Below are 21,758 nucleotides of genomic sequence, written 5' to 3'. Positions count from 1 at the left end.
ACAACAAACAATTTGGGGCCAGCATGCTCAACAGTTGATATAGTGAACTTTAGTTTAAAAAGTTAATCTCCATCTTTGGATTAATTTAAAAAATTGATTGCAGCCTGACACTTGTGCATTGATTAAAGATGAGCCACAATAATTTTAAACTTGAGACCAAATTGTTGTACTTATTCATTCACGGTCCAAAATTATTATGCGTATGACAACCTCTGGCCTCTTCTGGTACCTGCCTGAGTGATACATGCCTAAGAGATTTTGTCATTAAAAAAAACTGCTGAGTTCCCATTAAATGTGTAGGTATGGGCCAGATAGCACAAACTAGTGGTGGAGGCCATATGCCAGTAACAGAAAAACAAGCCAAAAACATAATGTTTATTTTTCATTAATTGTCGAAGACCATTATATGATTGGTTTCATTTTTAGATGATCTTTGATCTTTAGATGATCTGGAATAGTTGCATTAAGCCCAAAGTGCTGGCGCCATTTTTAAAATGGGTTTGTATAACTTCCTACCATCCATCCATCCATTTTCTGACACGCTTAATCCCAAGCAGATGTCGTGAGGGGTGCTGGTGCCTATCTCCAGCTGTCTACGGGCGAGAGGCTGATACACCCTGGAAAAGGTCGCCAGTCCATCGCAGGGCTAATTTCTTACCATTAAAATAATAATTCAATAAAGTCAAGTTGGGTGTGTAAGTATTCTACTTTATAGGATTAACCCTTAATCATCTGCCTTTCTAAGACCTGGGTAGTTTTCTGAGCATAAAAGAGAAAGATGATAGAAAGTTAACAGAAAGTTCGAATTTATATTTCCCCAGCAATTCATAAGTTTTTAAATGTCTCAATTCCGCCTCTCCTCCTACTCAGAGTACTCTATTCCTCACTCCCCACTTCCTCATATTTTCTTACTTTTTACCTTATCTTTTAGCCAAAGCAACAGATAAAACATAATTTTTCAAGCATTCTCTTGCTGGACTACATTTTAATAATTTTTATGTTATTTTGATCACAAAGCAGAAGGTCCACGTCAGCACAAGAAGCCTTCCTTCACCACACAGGACTTCGTCAAGATTCTACAGAGGATGGCTGTCATTAAAATGAAAATTAACCTACTGGAAGTGAACGTGGAAGTAAATGCTGGTAAGAGAATTGATACAACTTTGCCAATGTCGACACTGCTTGTGTGTCAAAATGCTAAGAAAATCCTACCAGCAGCTTTAAATAACAGCATGTCTGAACAACATCTAACCAGTTTTATATAGAAACAAGAAACAAGGTGCTGATTCTAATGACAATAACCAGACCAGTAGCTTGGAAAATCTTGGAGCAAAGCCAAAGAACAAACAATCCAACCCAGATTTGAAAAGACGTGTTACAGGGCAAACACAACATTTATGTGACAAAACCTGGCCAAGACTTCAGAGAAACATGTCTTCTACTCCAGGTATCGACAGCTGCAAAAAACTGTATGTCCCCAAAACAACATATAAAGAAGAACCCAATGAGTTTACTGAGAATATGGGGATTCCTCTTAAAACAGGTTGACCTCGAAGAGAATAGCGTGTTTCCAGACAACAAAAGAAGGTATGACAGCATTCAGCTTTCTCTCAAACAGCTTTATAAAAACACCTGCTAAAGCCAAGAGCATTAGTAAATGATGATACTGTGAATGAGATTACATATAGTGAATGTTGGCTGTGGCATGCCAGCTGAACTCTCAAAGAGGGTCACACAGATCATAGAATAAATCTTACCTTGAAGAACTTAGTCATTAATATTAAGGGATTGAATGATGTTTCTAAAAGGAAATCAGATTTTTTAAAATAAGATTAGTCTGCTAAACACTGCGAAACAGACTCATTTTAAAGTCTTCATTAGTGGCCTTTCGCACCACCTTCAGCAGGAGATGAAGTCTTCAGCAGAGTTTCCTTCCTTAAATGAGCTTGCAAGATCAATTGAATTTATTGATAACTTTAATATCTTCTGGGAAAAGAGACCTGAATAGATCAGGTGCAAAGGTCCCATCCATCACTGCTTTGGACACACACACACTTTATGTAATTTTAATCGCCTAGACTTAATGTGTGGTTTTGTTTTGCATCATACGTTCATATGTTGCTCTGTTCTCTGGTTCTGTTTTTTATTTTTATGTTATTTTTTTTCAGTTTTCTTTTGGTTTCTGTTGGCCTTCATTGCTTAATTTTTTAGGCAATGGAATGTATAAAAGCTGTTTTCTTTTGTTACATTATTGTTCCTTACTGCTTTATAAATGTTAGTCATTTATTGTTGTCAATAATTTTTTTCTGTGATGATAACATTGATAAAACTATTTTTTGTGAAGGTACCTATTTTGGAATTTGTCATCAACATCAAAACCCTGTTGTTGAAAATTCCTAAACAGCTTCAGTGACAGCAGTACATCTGCACCTATTGCTTTAGCCAAGATCACTTGGAGCTGCTCTTCAATTCAGTCAGAGCATCAGGTTAGAATTTCAGTTTTTGTTTTCATTTTTGCTTTGTTTGTATACATGCCCCCCCCCTATGAACAGCATTGCATCATAAGACAGACAGTCGTGGATTGCTTCATTTTGGTAAAAGGTGAAAGTGTACTCTGTGCTTTTATGCTTTCTTCTGGAGGTTGTTTCAATACCGCTTCTGCAGGCATTCCCTTTGCCTGATGGTGTGGTGTGGGGTGTTTACAAGAGCATCAGGAAATGTGGCAATTCAAGGTTCAAATGTGTTTCTATCAGTTTTAGAAATGCCATGTTTCAGCATAGCAGAAAAAAACCGAAGAGCTACAATCCACATTTCCAAACAGTTCTGCAATTGTGCGTGACCATAGTTACTGTATCTGCAAACTCACTTTGTAGGCCTTGTCTACATCTTAGGGGTTGTGGTCCGACAAACCGCAAAGAAGCTGTTGTGTGATGTGTGCCATGGTTTTCTGGTTACTGATGCTGTACCTGCATCACTTGATCAGAGCTACCACTTGCTCTATTTAACAACCAAAGAAGGGCTAATTGTTCCATCTGAGAGGATTATTCTGTGCCTGGGCAAGCTGTCAACTTGTCCTATATAAACCATTTTGTAAGGGCTGATGTTGGAATTGAGGATGTGTTTGGTGTAGGTCAGCACATTCAGGAAACACAGTTTGGAATTGATAACCATCACTATATGCTGATGTCACTTGTGGTTTCTGTGTTTCATAAGCTGAGACTGCACCACATTGCCAAACTAGAAACAAAGTTGTTACAGAGTGGCAACATAAGGAAAAAAAATTGCAAAACCATTCTTTTTATAGGTTTTTAGTGGTCTTATTTAAACAGAGAAGTGTCTCTAGTGTATCATCCGGTGTGTATGTGTGGTGTTTAAAATGATTTTTGTTGCCTATAAATGGCCAAATAATAAACAAAAGGAAGATGTTTATTTTTGTGTAACACAAACTGTTTTTTGGCTCTACTTTACAGCTGATGAAATGTGAATAACTGACATGTGGGACGGGTAAAGTTATTACACTGAACTAAGAACCTCAAAACATTATATTTTGTACCTTGTTCTTGTTAACTTCAGTGTGTGAGTATGTGTGTGAATTAAAGCTAGGTCATTAACATAAAATGCACCGTTAACATGTGCTTTAAAATCGTACTTGTATTTTTTCCTATTGAACAATTCATACAAACAATTTACCATTTCTATAAATACACCACCAGACTATGTGAGAAGCCAAGATGGTCCGTATATAATGTCCCTCAGAGAAAAACACCTCAGTTGACGAACTTTTACTGTTTAAAAATTTCTAGCCCAAAAAAAATTTGACAGAAAAATGCAACGAAAAAAATAAGTGATCCGTGGTTTCAATGTCTCTCACAAAAATTGAACAACAGTATGTCTCAAGTTCAAATGATGTAACAGGTCATTGGAAGGAATCCTTTTACTGTATAGTGCAGCTTTGACTCCTCCAACATGGCGGACACACAGTTACACCCCAGCAGTGGGCCAACCCACTCAATGAGGCTTCTACGTACATAATGTCTATGGTTGCGATGGAATCAGACCTGAACCCTTCAGAGCCACATTAAAGCAGTTACTAATTCAACCTTTTATCACCTGAAGAACATTTCCAGGATTAAAGGAATGATGTCCAAGCAGAATCTAGAAAAACTCATTCATGCATTTATTGTTAGTAGAATTGAAAACTGCAACAGTTGGTCAGACACCTGCAGCTGATCCATGATGCTGCTGCCTATGTTCTCACAAGACCTAAGAAAGAAGCGCACATCCACCCATTTCTGAAGTCCTTTGACTGCCTTCTTGTCGCTCCGAGCACAAAATTAAAAAAATATTGTTAGCCCATAATTTACTGAATGCATCCGAACCAAAATACATAACAGATTTGTTATCGGTGCATCAACCAATCAGACCACTCAGGCCTTTTAGTTCAAGGCAGCCTACTCTATCCACCCAGATCTAGTACCAAACATAGAGAAGCAGCATTTAGTTCCTATGCTCCATTTATCTGGAACAAACTCCCAGAAAACTATAAAAGTGCTGAAAGCCTGAGTTCTTCTAAGTCAAAGTAAACAAAAACATTTGTTTAGAGCTTACTTTGACTGTTGAAACTAAACTGTTAACTGAGGTATTGCTTTAAGGTTGTGGTCCAACTGTTTTTTGTTTTACTACCTGCTTTTATCACGCTTTTATCTTCATCTGCTATTATTCTTTTATTTTTCTTATATTTTATTGTTTAATACCTGTAAAGCACTTTGAATTGTCCTTGTACTTAATTGTGCTATACAAATAAACTTGTATTGCCTAAAGTAAAATTGTCAAATAAATGAAAACAATAACAAGACTTTTTCATTAGTGATTATGCCTAATGGTCTCCTCTTGTTCCAGAAACTGAGGACAGAGAGGCCTAGGGCTGCATGTTTATGATTCAGCACAGAACCAAGTACCACACAGCTATGTCATTATAACCACAACTCCCAGAGGAAGACAGCACTGTGGTTATTGGGTGCTTTGTCTGTGCTTGCTCATTATGGTGGTTCTGCTGTCTAATGATTCACAAAGTCGGTCAGGGCGTTATAAAACCTTAATTTCATGCTACTAAGGGCAAAATGTATTACCTTACCAATATTACCCTGACAAAAAACAAAACAAACAAAAAAACTTAAAAATTCTTTGTCATGTATGATGAAAAGAGTGGACCTAAATTGTGTGTTTTAAATATTAAATATATATAATAGTACGCAAATTAATCTTACAATATGTATTTTTTTTTTCTTCAATTAAGGAGTTAAGTGAGACACATTGCCAAAGGAATAAGACAATTCACATTTAAAATAATAAAAAGAAAAACAGCTGCTTTGTCTTATTTCAGGTACACAATATCAAATGATCATATTTTAAGGGCAACAATGTTACCGTAATTTTATTATGGAATCAGCTCATTTACCTCCTCAGATTAAGGGCAAACACTTATTTATAGAAATGTAAACTTATTTTTAGATGGTTATGTGCGGAGAAGAAAAAAATAACACCAAGTGGAGTTTTCTAGGTCCATTATCTGTCTAGAGAGCTGTGGCCCATATTGTGTCCTGGCTATAAATGTAACAGATTTGTTCTAATTTTATTTGGTGGTCATGAGGAAAGGTTGGACAGTTTTTAACTAAGAATTATCACCAAATATATTCCATGCTTTCATTCAATGGACTATATTTTATCTTAGTCTAATAGTATAAACATGTACATAATTGTAAATTAAAAGGAAAATGATTCATGGTCTTAAAGCCTCTAAAACTATCAGCTTTGCTTACACAGAAGATTAAAATTAAGATTTTTTTTTCTTTGTCAAATAACTAAAGCTCAGATGGATATTTCTGAGTGTGTCTCAGCAGCAAATTTTTAAGCTTTTAATCAGTTTAGTGCAGATCTTCAACTCAAAAACATGAATGTGCTTTTGATAAAGGGGTAGATCTACTGAGGAGAAACTGGGGACAACCTGTTGAAGAGCCTCGCCCTCTAGCTGCCCCCCTACTTTTATGTCATTTAAATACTAGCTATCCTTTGGTTGCCATGAGAACAAGGTTTTTAAATACTACCACTTCTGGGACATGTGTTAATGTCATGCTGTATATAATATCTTGGTTTATATTGCTTCAGATTTGTTTGGCAAAAAGTTTCCAAATCTCAATTCTTAGACATTGCAGATGAAAGGAATATGTAGAAGTGGAGACATTTGCAGTTTCTGTGTGGAATTAGAAGTAAGAAAATACTTTTAGATTAGAGGAAAAAATAATAGATAGAGAGACCAGGGTCACAGGTGAAGAAGGCCACTCCTGGTGCAACAGCTGAGGATGAGGAAATTTATGTTAGTATGTTAGTATAAATGGTGAAGTTGAGAATATGTCAGAGTCAAAGAGAGAGAAATATGATAATGCAGAGTAAGCTGAAGGAAAATAGGATGGCACTCGTTGCCTTGAGTTCCCCTAAAAGTGATGCCTAAAATCTGTAATGTATTGTAATTGAAGTTATTTCTCAGAATCTTTCCTCAATCATTTGCCTTTCTCATTAAGCCCATAAGTTGTTTTTGTTTCTTCGAAAAGAAAAAAGGAAAGTTTAAAAGGCTTTTTAAAATTTTTTATTGATTCTGCCCAAATGTATATGTGTGTCTCTTTCGCCTCACATGTAATATTTTCTAGATCCACACATGACGCCAGCCATCTGCAGCTTGAATCAAAAGGCTTTTTGACATCCCACGATGACTCAACTTCTAACTTTTGTTTAATCAAAAAAAGTTAAAGAACCATGTCATGTTTTTATATGTATTTATTTATTTATGATAATTGATATTACAAATATATAGGCTTTAGCAGTTTTGCACATTTTTCATAGAATAGAGGTATTTACTCCTGCTGGATGAGCATGTTGCAATGGTTCTGAATCAGTTATTTAGTGTCACTAATTGTGTCTCATACCAAAAATGCATGTAGCAGCAATGCAGATGAAAACTCAGTGGAAGGAAACAAGCAGAACCAGACTCAGTGTGAATTTCTATTTGCAACAACTGACTTTGGATATAAAGCACTGATCTAAGAATATTTCTTTGATAGAGAGTGTAATTACAGTCTAGGTCCAGAAGTGGCTACATCTACAATAGGGATTCTGTGTTAGTTGCAGTGAAAGCTCAGCCGATAGCTTTGTCTAGGAAAGAGACACGACTAGACACTGAATAACAGGGCTAACTGTATTATCTAAAATATGGAGTCATTGACAGCAGCAGCCCAGGTGATGTATCACACCCCAACAGATTGCCAGAGAGAGCAAAAACCCAAACCAGAAAAACAGCAAAACCCCAGAGATCCTAACAACAGCAGCCTAAGCCTATAGAAAAATAACTATGGAAATAGCTCAGGATAACCATTATCAAAATAGAAAGTTTAAGTCAGAAATTAAGTAAGTAAAGTATTTATTAAGAACCTTTAACAGAGAGAACCGTCTTAAAGGACAACAAAATGGCAAATAAAATTAAACACTAATACAAATAGGATAAAATGACTCAATAAGATAACACAGGTGAAAAATAAGCATTTAATAAAACGGGGACATTTTAAATGCCGTTTTGATAAGATACAATAAAAAACCAAAGCAAGTTTCTTTCCCTTCACTTATTCTAGACCTGTTTTTTTTGTGTTCCTTTACAATCAACTTTACTAAGGTAAAATAGCTCTCAGATCTGCAGGTCTTGTGCACATCAGAGCTAAATACTGAGCCCATGTTCAGGTTGGGTATGAAAGGCCACTTGTTGCTGGATAAGGATCGCCTTGGCACTGTTTAATCCATGACAGGCCAGTTCTCTCTGAACAACAGAGGACAAAGCAACACCAAGGTGCACTGCTTCTCTTTGTTTTTAAGATGATAAGATATTGTTCTTGTTTAGATTCTGTCTTATTAATTTCATTCCTAAGGGAACATGCTCAGAAAGAATGTGTTAGCTGAGCCTTAGTAAACCAGGCGCAGTGAAACATGAAAAAATAAAATATCCACCCCATTGTGGTTCGTAAACAAACCTTTTCTTAAATTAGAAAAAACAATCTATTTTGTTTACATTGTAACTGATTTTCTGTACTTTCTGTACTCATTTTCTTTTTATCATTCAGTTTACTATTGTAACTAAAATTGTAAAACAACAACATCAAAACTTTGTGGTGGAAGTGCCATCGTGCTTTTCTCTTGCAAGGGTTGCAAGCTGGGAAGTTGATGGGAATGTTGACTCAGCAAGATGGCATTGAAGGAAAATATTTTATTTTATGCAAATGATTTTAAACTTGTAGAAAATTACTTTACAGTAGAAAAAGTATGTGGTTCAACCAAATCAAAAATGGAAATATTTTTAAAGCTTATATTTGTGGCAGGTTCACCCAATGCCGAAACCTAGATTTAAATGAAGCATAGGTGGAAGTTAAACTGAATAAACTGGATCACTTTCCCTCATGCAATCAGAGGCTCATCCGTCTGTGCAGAAGCCAATTAGCATTCAACCACACCTTCTCGTAATCCAGTGAGCATCCAGAGTCCAGCTAAAAAGACCTTCAAATCAACAGCTCAACCTGCTCCCCCACAAGCATCTGACCCCGATTCAACCCTCCTCCAGCCCCTTCTCCTCCACCATCTAGCTCATTCTCTAAATTGCTGCCTTGCCTCTACTGAAGTCATACCTTTGACTCATGCTGCATTCAGACTGCACCCCAAGCCGGTTTGGCAGAAGACCACCATGTTGAGCCTGGTTCTGCCAGATATTTCTTCCCAAGGGGAGTTTTTCTCTCCACTGTTACTCTATGCTTGCTCATCATGGAGGTTCATACAAACCTGCACCTTGTTCCAGCTGCAATTCATCTTCATACCATCTGAGTTCCACCACCAATTTTAGGCCTAGGAAGGCTTTATCCCTGTTCTCATTTAGCAGCACTGCAGATAATCAAAGTAAATTTCATGGTTGGTTAAGCCTGAGGCCTGAGCACCAAAGCCTTAACATATTGTTTAAATAAAACTCTTAATGTGCCTTTCTTCTTTTGTGAATTTTTCAAGTTGAAATGAAAATGACATAAAAAAAACAAGAATTGGTGAAAAAAAAAAAATACTTTTAGATATGTAAAGCTGACAGGGACATATCCTTAAAGCCTTTTTGTAAGTGACCAAAAATGCACAAAGAATAACTTGGAAAACAATGTATATTTTTCTTTAAACTTCACAATTATTTACTCTTTTGCATTTAGATAAATATTTTGAATAAGATACACAAATATTTAAGGTAATAACATCACAATATATGAAAAGGCTTATTTTACATGTTTATATTTACAAGACACTGTAAGTATAGGAAGAAATTTTTCACTAGCAACAAGGATCCAGATCACAATCATTGTAATTACTAGATAAGGTATTAGCCATTGTAAACAACAGCGGTCTAAAGGTCCCACAGAAAGAATTAGATACAGTAGACTACAATGCTCACTTGTGCTGAATGTAAACAGAAGAAGATATGTTCAATGACTTTGACCATTATGTCACACAGAGTTCTCATATTGAGTGAGACTTGATTTCCTATTTGTATGCTCCTCATGTGTACAGCAGTGCACATGTATGAAAGATGATATACCTAGTATGCTGAAACACAATGCATGCCAATAATAAATTCACAACATATAGCTCTTTTTGGTACATAGCCTGTAAAAGAACATTAAGGGAGAGGAAAAAAAAAATATTTCTACCATAACTTAGAGATCCAATGTTATAATCCAGTTGAATATCCTTTACTTTATTTCAGTAACTTCCCATTTTATTTAAGTCTGTGCTTTCCATTTGCCCTTTGTCTTGTCCTCTGTTGTCGTCCCCTCCTGCTTTTGTCTCCCTGGTTTTCACTGTGTTCCAAGTTAATCATCTTTTTTGAATATTCCTTCACTATTATGGGAAAGCAGATGTCAGCTTGTCTTTTCAGTCTTTTCGCAACCACATAATTTCTGGTGCCCTGTATGAAAAATAGCTTAAACTGCATTTGCAAATAAGTTTTCTCTTATATAGTCAATCATAAATTAAGTTACTGTTAGAAGTTTAGTTTAATAAAAATAAGACAATGTAGACATATCAATGTCTCATCTTATTTTCTATTTTTGGAAAATATTTTTTTTTCAACTACCACTGAATTAAAAAAAATTGACTTTTACTTATGCATTTATACAAAACCGATCAACAGAAATGCATCATCTAGCTTAGTAAAAGTTAGGATAAACTAACTTCTAATAAAACTGATCAAAAGTCCGGTTGCCTTGCAAGTTAAATCAGTTCCTGTGAGAAACCCTGCATAGTAATTCTTTCTCCCTTTTGCTAAATATATTTTATCTAGAGTTTTTTTTTTGTTGCTTGCAATAAGTCACGGTGTGAGGAACTTTGTCAAAAGATCAATAGTTTAAGATTTGGGTTTTGCCCAAGAGTTTCCTTTTCTTAATTCTCCCTTCTAAGGATATTTTCACGATGTCATGTTACAGGCTACAGTTTTGCTTGAGTTTAAATTCTTTACAGATGCCCTCAAATTTACTTTATAATACTCTGATATACAGTAGAATTCATGGGTGGTGAAGGAGCATAAATACTTCAATGGTTACCTGGACAACAGACTCAACTCTAAGGCTAAAAAGGAAAAGCGTAGACTGTAGTGTTGTAGTCAAGCACACCAACCAAGACCAAGGAGTACCGAGACAAGGCCAAGAAACTGTGGAGATGGTCTTACAAAAACATATTCTGAATATAATAAAACCCTGAACATCCTCTTCAGAAGACTGTAACACAGTGTATTTGGGAAAAGGCTTCTCCAGATTAGTACAAGAGAATCCTTCCTGTCCACACCACTAAGAAATCAGAAATGTTTTGTTGTCAAGAAGTACTGTATATTGAGGTGCTGCACAAAGACATGCAAATATACAGGTTTGAATTGAATGAATTAAATGAATGCAAATTCTATATGGATTCCATGGTGGTGGTTCTTACTTAGCAAACACAGTTTAAAATAAAATTAAACTGAAATTTCACATACAGATGTGTGCTTAAAGGAAATTCAGAAATATTAACCTAATGAACATATTCTTTAACTGTGGGAGGAAGTAAAAATCAGTACTTGCAGGGATTAAAATTTGTGTTTAGGACATTCTTGCTGCAAGGCAACAATGCTACCAACTGTGCCACTGCATAGTCTACAGTATGTTAGCCCTGGTTTTGAATGTTCACCATATATACTGTAGACTCTTTTCTTTTTCAAGTGACATGGCTATTAAATAACTTTCAATTGTCTTCAACACTTATAAGTTACAAAAATCCTCTTTCTGGAGGTATAAACCAGCAATTTTTATTCTCTCTTACTTTAACAGTTGGGTGTACAAGGTAAACTGAATGTCTGAGGTTTAAATAGAGCAAACCACATAAAAGAGGCTGTGAAGTGATGTTTTAATCCTGTTTTCCTGACATAATATACCCTCGAGTAACTATAACCATTTTAAGTGGTAATAACTGTGGGTATCCTAATTTCTTTCTTTGCAGAATTAAAATTTTTATTATATTGTAAAGAACTAATTCATGTTATATTTTCAGTATTGTTTAGATTCATTTTAAATATCTATATTGTACATCCAAATATGTTACAGAGCACACAGTCATTTATAGATTGATTGATTTGATAGATTTATAATTTAATTTTAGAGTTTATTTTAAAGTTATACATTTTTTAAAGGGCCTATACATGGGTGCATACATAGAATTTATTGTACATTTTGTTGTACAGGAAATTGAGAGCTCATCCTATTTGTGTCCCAGATATCATCTTATCTGCAGCTTCCTCCCCAGTGTAAAGAGTTCTTTGGAAACATGTTGATTTATTCAATCAATTTATCTGGAGTGTTTGGACTAAATATAATACGTACTGTTGTCAAAGTTACTGTCTGTTAGGGGCAGCATGGAAACACCCACATACATCTATATCTTAAATCACTATGTAAATGCATTATATAGTGATGTCTAAAATGAACTGCAGTTTTTTTTGTGTGATTATTTTTTTGGAAGATGAAAACCGACTTTAACCTGAATTTAGCATTGCATATTCACAGCTACCCCTGAAAGTTTTTACTTTTTTATTGTAGACACATTGGTCCTATAATGAAATACCAACGACCAAAATAATGAAAGCTGCTTTAATATTTTTTTAGATTATGTTGTCTAAGTATGGATCATTATTTGTGACTTAAAAGAGCAATTGTTTTTTGTTTTTTTGCTTATGATGAAGTGGATAATATCGATGCATGCATAAATGTCACACTCTAAAATCTGGTGAAAGCACAGAACTCAAAAACATCTTTAGGCTACAGTTTGAAAAATGTGGAGCAATATCAACTTCTGGTTATGAGCTGATGTTGTTAAACGTAGAGTGGGAAGGAAAGGATGTTGTTAAAAGATTTTTGACATTTTACACAAAGCAGAGTATAGTTTTCATACAAAATTCAACATGATTTGTGTTAACCAATTTGGTGGTTGAACTGTATCTAACTCCCAGCCCATTTTGTTTTTTGTAATTGCATCATGAATATTTGGGCAGTAGCAAATTTGCTAAAGGATTTGATGGTTTTAAATGATAAATTGTGAAGGTAAAATTAGTTGCTAACTCTGGGGATTGATGCAGCATTGGAGACATTATGCAGAGTTTGGAAAGCACTATTATTATTGACTCTTTCATTTTAAAAACCTAGTTACTTTTGGTGGAAAAGGCTGGGTAAATGTTTGGCTTTCATTAAGCTTTAGCAGAACAAAGATCACAACTACACAGGTCTCGTGTTATGAATATAGTTTTTTTTTTTACAATGTGGATTTAAGAGATTCCCTCTGTAAGTTTGGCTTAGTCCTCTTTGGGCTCATTGTGTGATAAGCATCTCAGGAGCTCTGTGCTTTTTTTGGCCAAATGTTGCACATGTAGGCAACAAAGTGGGGAATTCCAACATGCCATACTGTATATCCTCAAAAGATACAATATACAATGTCTTTTAAAGATATCCATGCCAGTTTAACTCTATTCATACATTGTCACCACAACATTTAATGTTTTACTGAGATTTTGCATGATAAACCAGTGCAGTCAGTTCATGTCCTCTATGTTTTGTTATGTATACTATTTATCTTTCAAGAAAAGGCTTTTTAAAACCCTAAATCATCTAGGTTGCTAAATATAATAGTATTATTCACCATCTATTATACAGATTTGTAGTATAATTATATAAGGTGTAAATTATAGTGTTTTATTTAATCTCTCTCTGAAGACAATTAGGTTACAGCAAAGATACATTTTTTGATATAACATCCCACATTAATGTGAAATAATTAATGCTGCCAAGCTGATGAAGGGGAAATCATGTCTTTAATCATGGCTGTAATAGCAGCAGACCACTTAGAGGAAGACTGGATTTTATAAGTAATGAGACACCCTATCATATCAGGCAACACCTGGTGTAACATATAAACTTTACAGACATCGCTGAGGTATAAAAGCAACAGAAAAGGTTTTTCTTGGCTCATCTTCATTCTTTTGATATGGATCAACAACATGAGCCTAGTGATGTAAAACTCTTCCTACTGTTTCTGTGTTAAACAGATTAAATGATGTTAAAGTTTAAGCCCTGTTTGCCAGTTGTTTACTATATGATAGATATATGAAAAGTGATGGCCTCAAGCAAACGGAACTGGGATTAGGTCAAGAGACATAGAGCCTTCAAGGGGAGACAGGCTGAAATTGTAGTTTTACATGTGTCCATGCTCCAATACAGCTAAATTATCAGTTTGTGATCAGATTTTGCAGGGGTCTCATAGTGAGACATTCATTTTTTTAAGTCTTCTGGGACACCTCTACAGACCAACACAAAACAGTGCATGATTTTATCGATGGAACTTTTTTTTAACATTTCATGCAAATAGAAATCTAGTGTAGTGTGCATTTGTCTTCAGCCTCGATGAGACAATATTTTATTATTGAAAGTCTTTTTCTGAAAACTCCAGCTGGAACACTAATGCAGTGTGTTCTATTTAGGTTTGCTCTCTACAAGGTAAAATTTGAAGCTGAATTAGAGCAACCCCTCAGCATAATGCTGCCACCACACCTGAATATGCTTCTGTTGAGTATATTTCCTCAAAGATGTCTGTGTGTAGACCAAGATATATTTCACTCTATCTAAACAGTGCACCTTCTTGTATGTGTTTGCTATGTTGCCTAATTTGCACAATATATGGCACACCTCTTACAGCCTTTAATTTTGCATTTTGTTTCCTTTCTTAACTTTTCTACCAAATAGATCAGAGTTGCACAGTATGCAATTAATAGTCTTCTTACTAATAGATTCTTAATAAAGTGGCGATCTTTGCGTCTCCCTGATAGATACTATTGGCTGCTTTGCTGATTAATGCGGTTCTTGTGAGGGCTGTTATAAGTCCAGTCCCTCTTTTCTGTTGGCTTAAAGTCAGACCATACACTTTGCATTCTTGAGATGAAAGCTTCAGCAATGACTGGTCATTTACCAAAATTTGGAATATTATTTTAACCATTTTCACAACTTATTTGCTGATCTTTCATAATCCAAATTGATGGCATTTACATCTGGGGGTCTGAAACACTAATAGATTCCAACATATAGTCTGCATTTTTTTTTTTTGCTAGTTTATGTCGCAGAAAATTGTGTTTCTTTTTCAGTTGTAGATTAAATCAATCAGTACAACAAATATTATGAAATATAATGTTTAATATACAGTCTAATGATTCTGTCATTGATAACATTAAGATATTTGACATGCTGGAATCAATATATATGCATATTTACAGAATGAATTTGTCTCAATCCTTTCAAAGGACAAGTTAACCATCCACATTGTCCTTTTTAGAAATGCAGTCTAATCCACTCGGATCTTTAATTAGTGCATCACTCTGGCACAAACACAACAAAACTTTTCCCACAGCCCAGAGAGTCTTGCACCTAATTGGGCAACATTCTGAAAAATGAGACACATTCATTACAGAAATGTCAGTGCTTGCTGGTGGAGTGTGGGATGATGAGAGAGGCCTTGGATGAGGTGTGGAGGGGCTGCAAGTTGAGCTGATAGTCTGTCAATGAGAGATCGTAGAGGAAATAGGCTCTTCAATCTATTGAAGTGGCACAAATTTAGCAAACAAGCTGGGTGAAAAATTAACACGATGTACTTCAAGATGGTTTAGAAAAGCCCTTATACACAAATTATACACCAACATTTAATGTTTTCTTGTATTATTTTTACTTCTTGGGCTGGTTGTATACAAGGCAGCAGTTGGAATGAGGATGAGTATCAAACATGTACTGCATCTTTGACTAAACTTTAAAGTGTATTGTTAGAAAAGGAATTGTTGCTCGGCAAATCTTTCTGAATGAAAGTATTTATCATCAATATCTTGATGTTAAAATCCTTTTATAAAAAAATAGTTCCAGGACAAAAGTGTAGTTAATTTGCTTCGGTGGTTGGAATGCAAAGAAAACCTGCCAAGCTTGCATGCTATTTTAGTAGCTTCTGTAGTTTTAAAAAATTATTTCAAAGACAAAAGAAAATCCATTTGCAGAACCAAGCAGGCTGGATGCATAGGTAAGGAAGGGAAGCAGACATTTTAATTAAAACATCCATCCATCCATTTTTCGTCATGCTCAACCATAGTGGTGTCATTTAGAGAAGCCAATTAACCTAACAGTCATGTTTTTGGACTGTGGGAGGAAGCCGGATTACCAGGAGAGAACCCACGCATGCTCAAGGAGAACATGCAAACTCCATGTAGAAAGACCCTGGGAATCGTACCTGGAACCTTCTTGTTATAAGGCAGTGCTACCCACTGTTCCACCGTGCAGCCCTAATATAAAAAAAAAAGAGAAAATTAACAATGTTGACCAGTATATAACATGGTAGAACAGGTGCGAAGGGAGCGAATAGATTATTACAAAGAAAAGATTGAAAGCATGGTTAGATAACACCAAAATGAACTGCATATGCTCTGACAAACTTAGAAGCATATCATATTTATACCTCCTCTTGAGTAAGCGGTTCTCTTATTTTCCATCATTACAGTTAGCTAAATGTAACATTTACATGTAATTATACAAATTCTCTTTAATCAAATCCAACAGCAAATACCAAAGCTAGCACTTTGTTAACAGCATTTTGTATGCATTTTTGAAATTACAAATATGACATCAACTGATAGATAGGCTTTTTTTTGTAGTAAATGTTCAGCTTTCAACTGAACCTATTTGTAATAATAAGTAAACATAATTTAGTTGTGCTGTTCATTGTCATAAAACAGCTGTTTTAGTAAAGCATAGCCAACCATTTTTCTTGAAAGTAATTAGTAGCCTTTCTCATAAATCACACCATGAAAGTAGGCAAGGTTGTTCTATATCATGTATTTTCTTCTTATCAAACATCAGTAGGAGGGAAATACTTTTAGTTTCCACCTACATTATTTACAACGGGACATATAATTTATTTCGCACTGAATTCCTTTGTTGTATAAACTGCAACAAAGAAGAAACAAATATTATTGTTATCCTCAATACCATGAGTTTAATTAGCATGCTTTTTTTTTTTTTGCAAAGAACTTTCATAAATGAATTAGTCCATGTCATATCTGTAACAGTAGTAGATAACACGTTATCATCTATATCCTGTACTCACTTCCAGTTTTAAAGGTGGGAAAACAGAGGCCTTTTGTTTGTCAGTGTGTGGTTCCTTATATACTTTGAACTATAAAATTCCTATTATGTTTATTTATGTTTCGCACTATCAGTATTTAACGGTTTTTGTTGCTCCCAGAAATAGGACTTTTGTCCTTTGCACTGTGTCAGTTTACAAAAAACAGAACACATTCAAATAAGTGTAAATAGTCTTTGTCATTGTTTGTCAGTTGCCACACAATCATAATGTCAACTCACCCTGGACAAAACTGCTTTTGAGAGACTACAGTCAAAAAAATAATCATTCATTATGTATCAGTATTTCCTTTTCAGGCAGAGAAAGGGCCTTGTTTTTTTAATATGAATCTAGCTTAGCATCTTCTATGACGAAAACATTGAATATCCCTTTGTGTTAATATTAGTAAAATTCCTATTATAACTCAACCAGTCCTAATGCAATTTGACCTAATGTGCGATGCATCTAGAAAAAGGGTTTTGTTAGTATCAGTTGCTTCACTTGTTATGGCCTTCAAAAAGAATAATTCATTATTTTTATGAGTTAATATTAAAATTGGTATCTCTCTTTTCAAACTTTTAAATCAAAAACATTTGATCCTATTACAAGAAATTCTGTTCCTCTATTATTAGATTGATTTTGTGCCAAATACAAAACATGCAAATAGTGCATGGAAAATATCTTTAGTTTTATTTAAACTAATTTCAAGTCTATTACATATAACAAAGACAAGATAAAAATAAACATCTGAAAGGTATTGAAGTTCACAGTAAGACAGGATAATGGGACATTAGCATCATCCCTGAATTATACTTTAGTAAATTTGTATTAATCCTTACTTTTTTCAGCTTTGTGTTATTGGAATCCTTTTCTTTAACCCTTTATAGAGCACTCAGTGAAATACTTTGAAAGTCCAAAATTCAAGCCAATAGTGTTATTGGAACCAGGACAAGACCTTATTACCTTTGTAACATTCAAAAAATATGGATATTTTGATGGCAAAAATGTATTTCAATGTAAAACAACAAACGCCAACTTGCCTTAATATATATTAAGAAAAATAACAAAAGTGCTTCTATAAGAAATTCATGAAAAACACTCTGAGAGTGAAAGAAAAAAAATTTTTTGGTCCAGCATAACCTTTGAGGCATTAATGCTGATAATGGCACTTACATTTTTTAGTTTATAAACCTAAATATAATGTTAACGAGGCTTATTAACTTTTTAACTTAGCTTTTTACCTTTTTTCTTGACTTGTTTATTAATGTACAGTAGGTAATATATAATTCAAGGGCTCATCTAATTGGTCAAATGCCAAAATAAGATGTACAGCCATGTAGCAGTATCTTTGCTGAATGGCTGGATATAGATCTTGTGCTTCTAGACCTCACTGAGAGACGGGGGGGACTCCATTTGTAAGGGGTATGCAAGTGATCAGAAACGCTAACTTGAACTATATAGGGTTAATGGGAGGGCATGTGCATTTTCAAGCACACCTGTAAATAATGTTGCTTCCTTCTTTTTTTTTTATAAAATGACTTTAAAAGGTATGTTCTAATCTTGAGTTACACTCAGGAATGCTTGGCATTGCCTGCATTTCACTTGCTAAAAATATCTGTAGGAGATTTTTGTCAGCTTTCACAGCTCACACGTTACATCTGACATGTTAGAGCAAAACTAAAGCATAGACTTTGTGATACCCTATAAATCATACTGCACTGACTCTGCCTCCTGAAGTCATTTTGTGGCTTCCAGGTGGAGCAGATGCTATGTTGTAGCGTCAGCTGCCCTTGCACTGAATGTTAATAGAGAGGCGGCTGGGTTGTCCTACATTTTAGTTAGCGAGACCACAGATTCTCTTAGGAGCATCTGAATTCAGTAGCCACTGGAAGCAGCGACATCAGGGTAGTGAATGTGGGATACCATCTGATTTGCTTTTGAAATCAGGTTAGCGTTAAGGGCTCTCACTTCTGTCATGTTGAGGAGGTTATTCAGTGCGTATGAAAGGATGACATACTGAGCAAACATTAATTCATTTTAACTTGAAAAAAATGCTAAATCCTAACCTTATGCTGATTATTTAGAGGACAAGTGATGGAGAGGCATCCATTAAAGACATTTTCATTCAAACAGGTGCATTCTCATTAAAAACTGGTGTTAAGAAAACTTTATTTTATCAGGTCTCCATGGTGACTGCAACATCCCCAGATCCCTTAGTGTGCCTAATTAATGAGCTACATGGGATTAGTTAAAAGAAGAGCAAGAACCCATCCAGCTACCTGTGTGCCAATTGATCCACCTCTTATGATTATAGCTGAAGCAAATAAGAGCTTCTTTTGTCTAAAAAACAAATAACCTCCAAGGAGTAGTGTAGGGGAAAAAATGAAATCTAAGCACAGCAGACTATCTAGCAGGATGGATTTTTTGGCTCATTTCCAGGCCATCTCCTACCTTTTCACTCATCCACTGCATGTCCTTGTAGACATGTTCCTGCAGCCTCTTTTTAACAAAAAAATATAAACAACCTAAATTTAAAAGACGTCAGCATGATCAGAAAACATTTAACTGAATGAACATTGGTATTGTAAGCTTAAATTGGTATTTCAGGATTTTTAGTGAGAGAAGTGCAGTAGATTACCTTTATTTTGTTTTGATTTAGTGGAAATGTGGGTTTGCTGTTTCTAGTAGCTAAAGTTAATGGTAACCTCTAGGAGGGCTACAAGCAGAGCATATTTTTATTGCATTAAAACAACTTAAATCTTAAAAAAGTTATCAATTTATGCAAATTAATATATGCACACATAAGCTGCTGTATTGAGACAGACAGCAGTGATATTTTTCAGGAAATGCAAGCTTGGGGAAGTGCTGATCTTCCTTAATGAAACATGTACTGATAAAATTAAAATGTGGAAAATATTTGGTAAGTGTAACTGATAAAAAAGCAAACAATGTAAAACAAAAGGGTAAGTAATTTTTCTTTTGTTTTACACTGCCACACTTTTCTATTAGTTAGTTGGTCTGACTGACAACATCTACAGTAATTTATTCTGTAATCCTCAAAAACATTTCTTTTTAGAATTACTAAAAAAAGAACACGTATTCTATAACATTTCTGTGATTTTACCTGTCTTTATCTTTATTCCAATGTATTTACTTTCCTTTATGTATTTTGTTCTCAGTAGGTGCTGAAAACAGGAAGATTCTAGTGACTAACTTCCCTATTCTCTGTATAAATAATTCTTATATGATTACAAAAAAGCCAAAACATCCCAGTGCAAACATGAACAAAGCATCAGGGTTAAACTAATTTGAATTTACAGTAAATCAGGACACTATGACAGCAACCTTCTCTTGCTAGTGAGATATTTTGAAGAGGTTTTCTCTGAAAACTGTGTTCACTTTTGGGAATGATATTAAACCCAAGCTTAGAACATTCAGGTTGTGCTGTTGTGTTAGCTAATAATCACAAAAAAACTTCACGATATATATTTTTAATGTGTTCATAAACTAAGAGAGCATATCTACAATATTATTTTCTACAACAGAAACCCTGACTATATATAATGCTAAACTTGAAGCTGCTTGAACACCTTTAACTTTCTCAGTTGGAATTCCAAGTCAAGGGGGCGTTATTTATGTAATGCCCTTTGAAATGTAAGAAAATCACACACAGAACACAATTAGAATTTATAATCATTTATCAGATGATCTATAATAAATTTCTAACCCATCCTTTTAACACAAAAATAACTCATTCAAGCTAAAAAAAAAAAAAGTAACTGCTGTTTGATTTATGTATTTTATTTATTTTCTGTAATCTCTCTCAAGCAAGCCATCTTGATTTGCCACAAATACAGCAATGCATCTTGAAAAAAAATAATAGACCTGAGCATTACTTTCGAGAATGTTTTACCATAAACATTTGTTTGTTCTTAATAATCAACTCATAGAATCCTTTTTTCGGTAATGGGACATTCTGTAAAGAGCTTTTACAGGCTTATGTTGTGTGTCAATACATCCTGTAGGCTGAAGAGTGAGATGTACTCGTAGGCAGGAAGGGCAGCAGAGTGTTCTGCTTATGACAGTCAAATGCTAACAGGAACAGATGATTTACATGAACAGAGAACATAACTGATAAACAAAATGAGGATCAGGCTGATCCTCATTTTAAAACTGCACATGATTTTACTTTGACAGGTCAATAAGCTTCTAAGTTGCTTACATAAATTAATGAGAACAAATTTAAACCATTCTAGGTATTTTTTTTATCATTTAATAATGTTACACATAAGTACCTTTTGTCAGGTTAATTTCAGTCCCTTTAATTCACATTAATTCATTTTCACTCTAATCATTCAGTACAACTTTGTGAGGGCAGAAAAAAAGCTAAAAAAAAGTAAACTTTCATATATGATCGTATATGATCATTGGATCATTTCAATCATAAAAAAATGACTTTCATAAAAGCACTGAAACCATAAAGTTGCTCTAATTGAGATTAAAAACGTATCTGTTTGGTGTGACCTTTGCTTTTCTATCAAAACATAAATACTTTTAAATCCAGATTTCCTGTCAGTTTTCATCAGTCATTTTATCTTTTTTAATATAATCACCTTACTTTATTTATTATTTTTTATTCGCTTTATTTATTTGTGTTCTTCATTAATCTTAATAATTAAAGTTTACATTATTTTTCCGATATGAGAAAATTAATCTCTGTAGGTACTTTCGTGTTCCAATGATATCTGCTTAATTTATTTCAAGACTAAGAACAGTGTGATCTTAATGTATTTTTATAATACACAGTAAAATCATTGCTTAAATGCAAAACACGGAGATATTTTAGGGCATTTGATTTATCCCATGATATTGTAAAGTAAATCTCAGGAACATTAAATTCCTCTAAAACACATTTGGATTTGGACATATATTTTTGGTTATGTTTGTTTCTTAATAGCTATATTGTTGGC

This window comes from Cyprinodon variegatus, unplaced genomic scaffold, assembly GCF_000732505.1.
Source record: "Cyprinodon variegatus isolate N-32 unplaced genomic scaffold, C_variegatus-1.0 Scaffold38, whole genome shotgun sequence".
Taxonomy (NCBI): domain Eukaryota; kingdom Metazoa; phylum Chordata; class Actinopteri; order Cyprinodontiformes; family Cyprinodontidae; genus Cyprinodon; species Cyprinodon variegatus.
Note: the sequence above shows the minus strand (reverse complement) of the source record.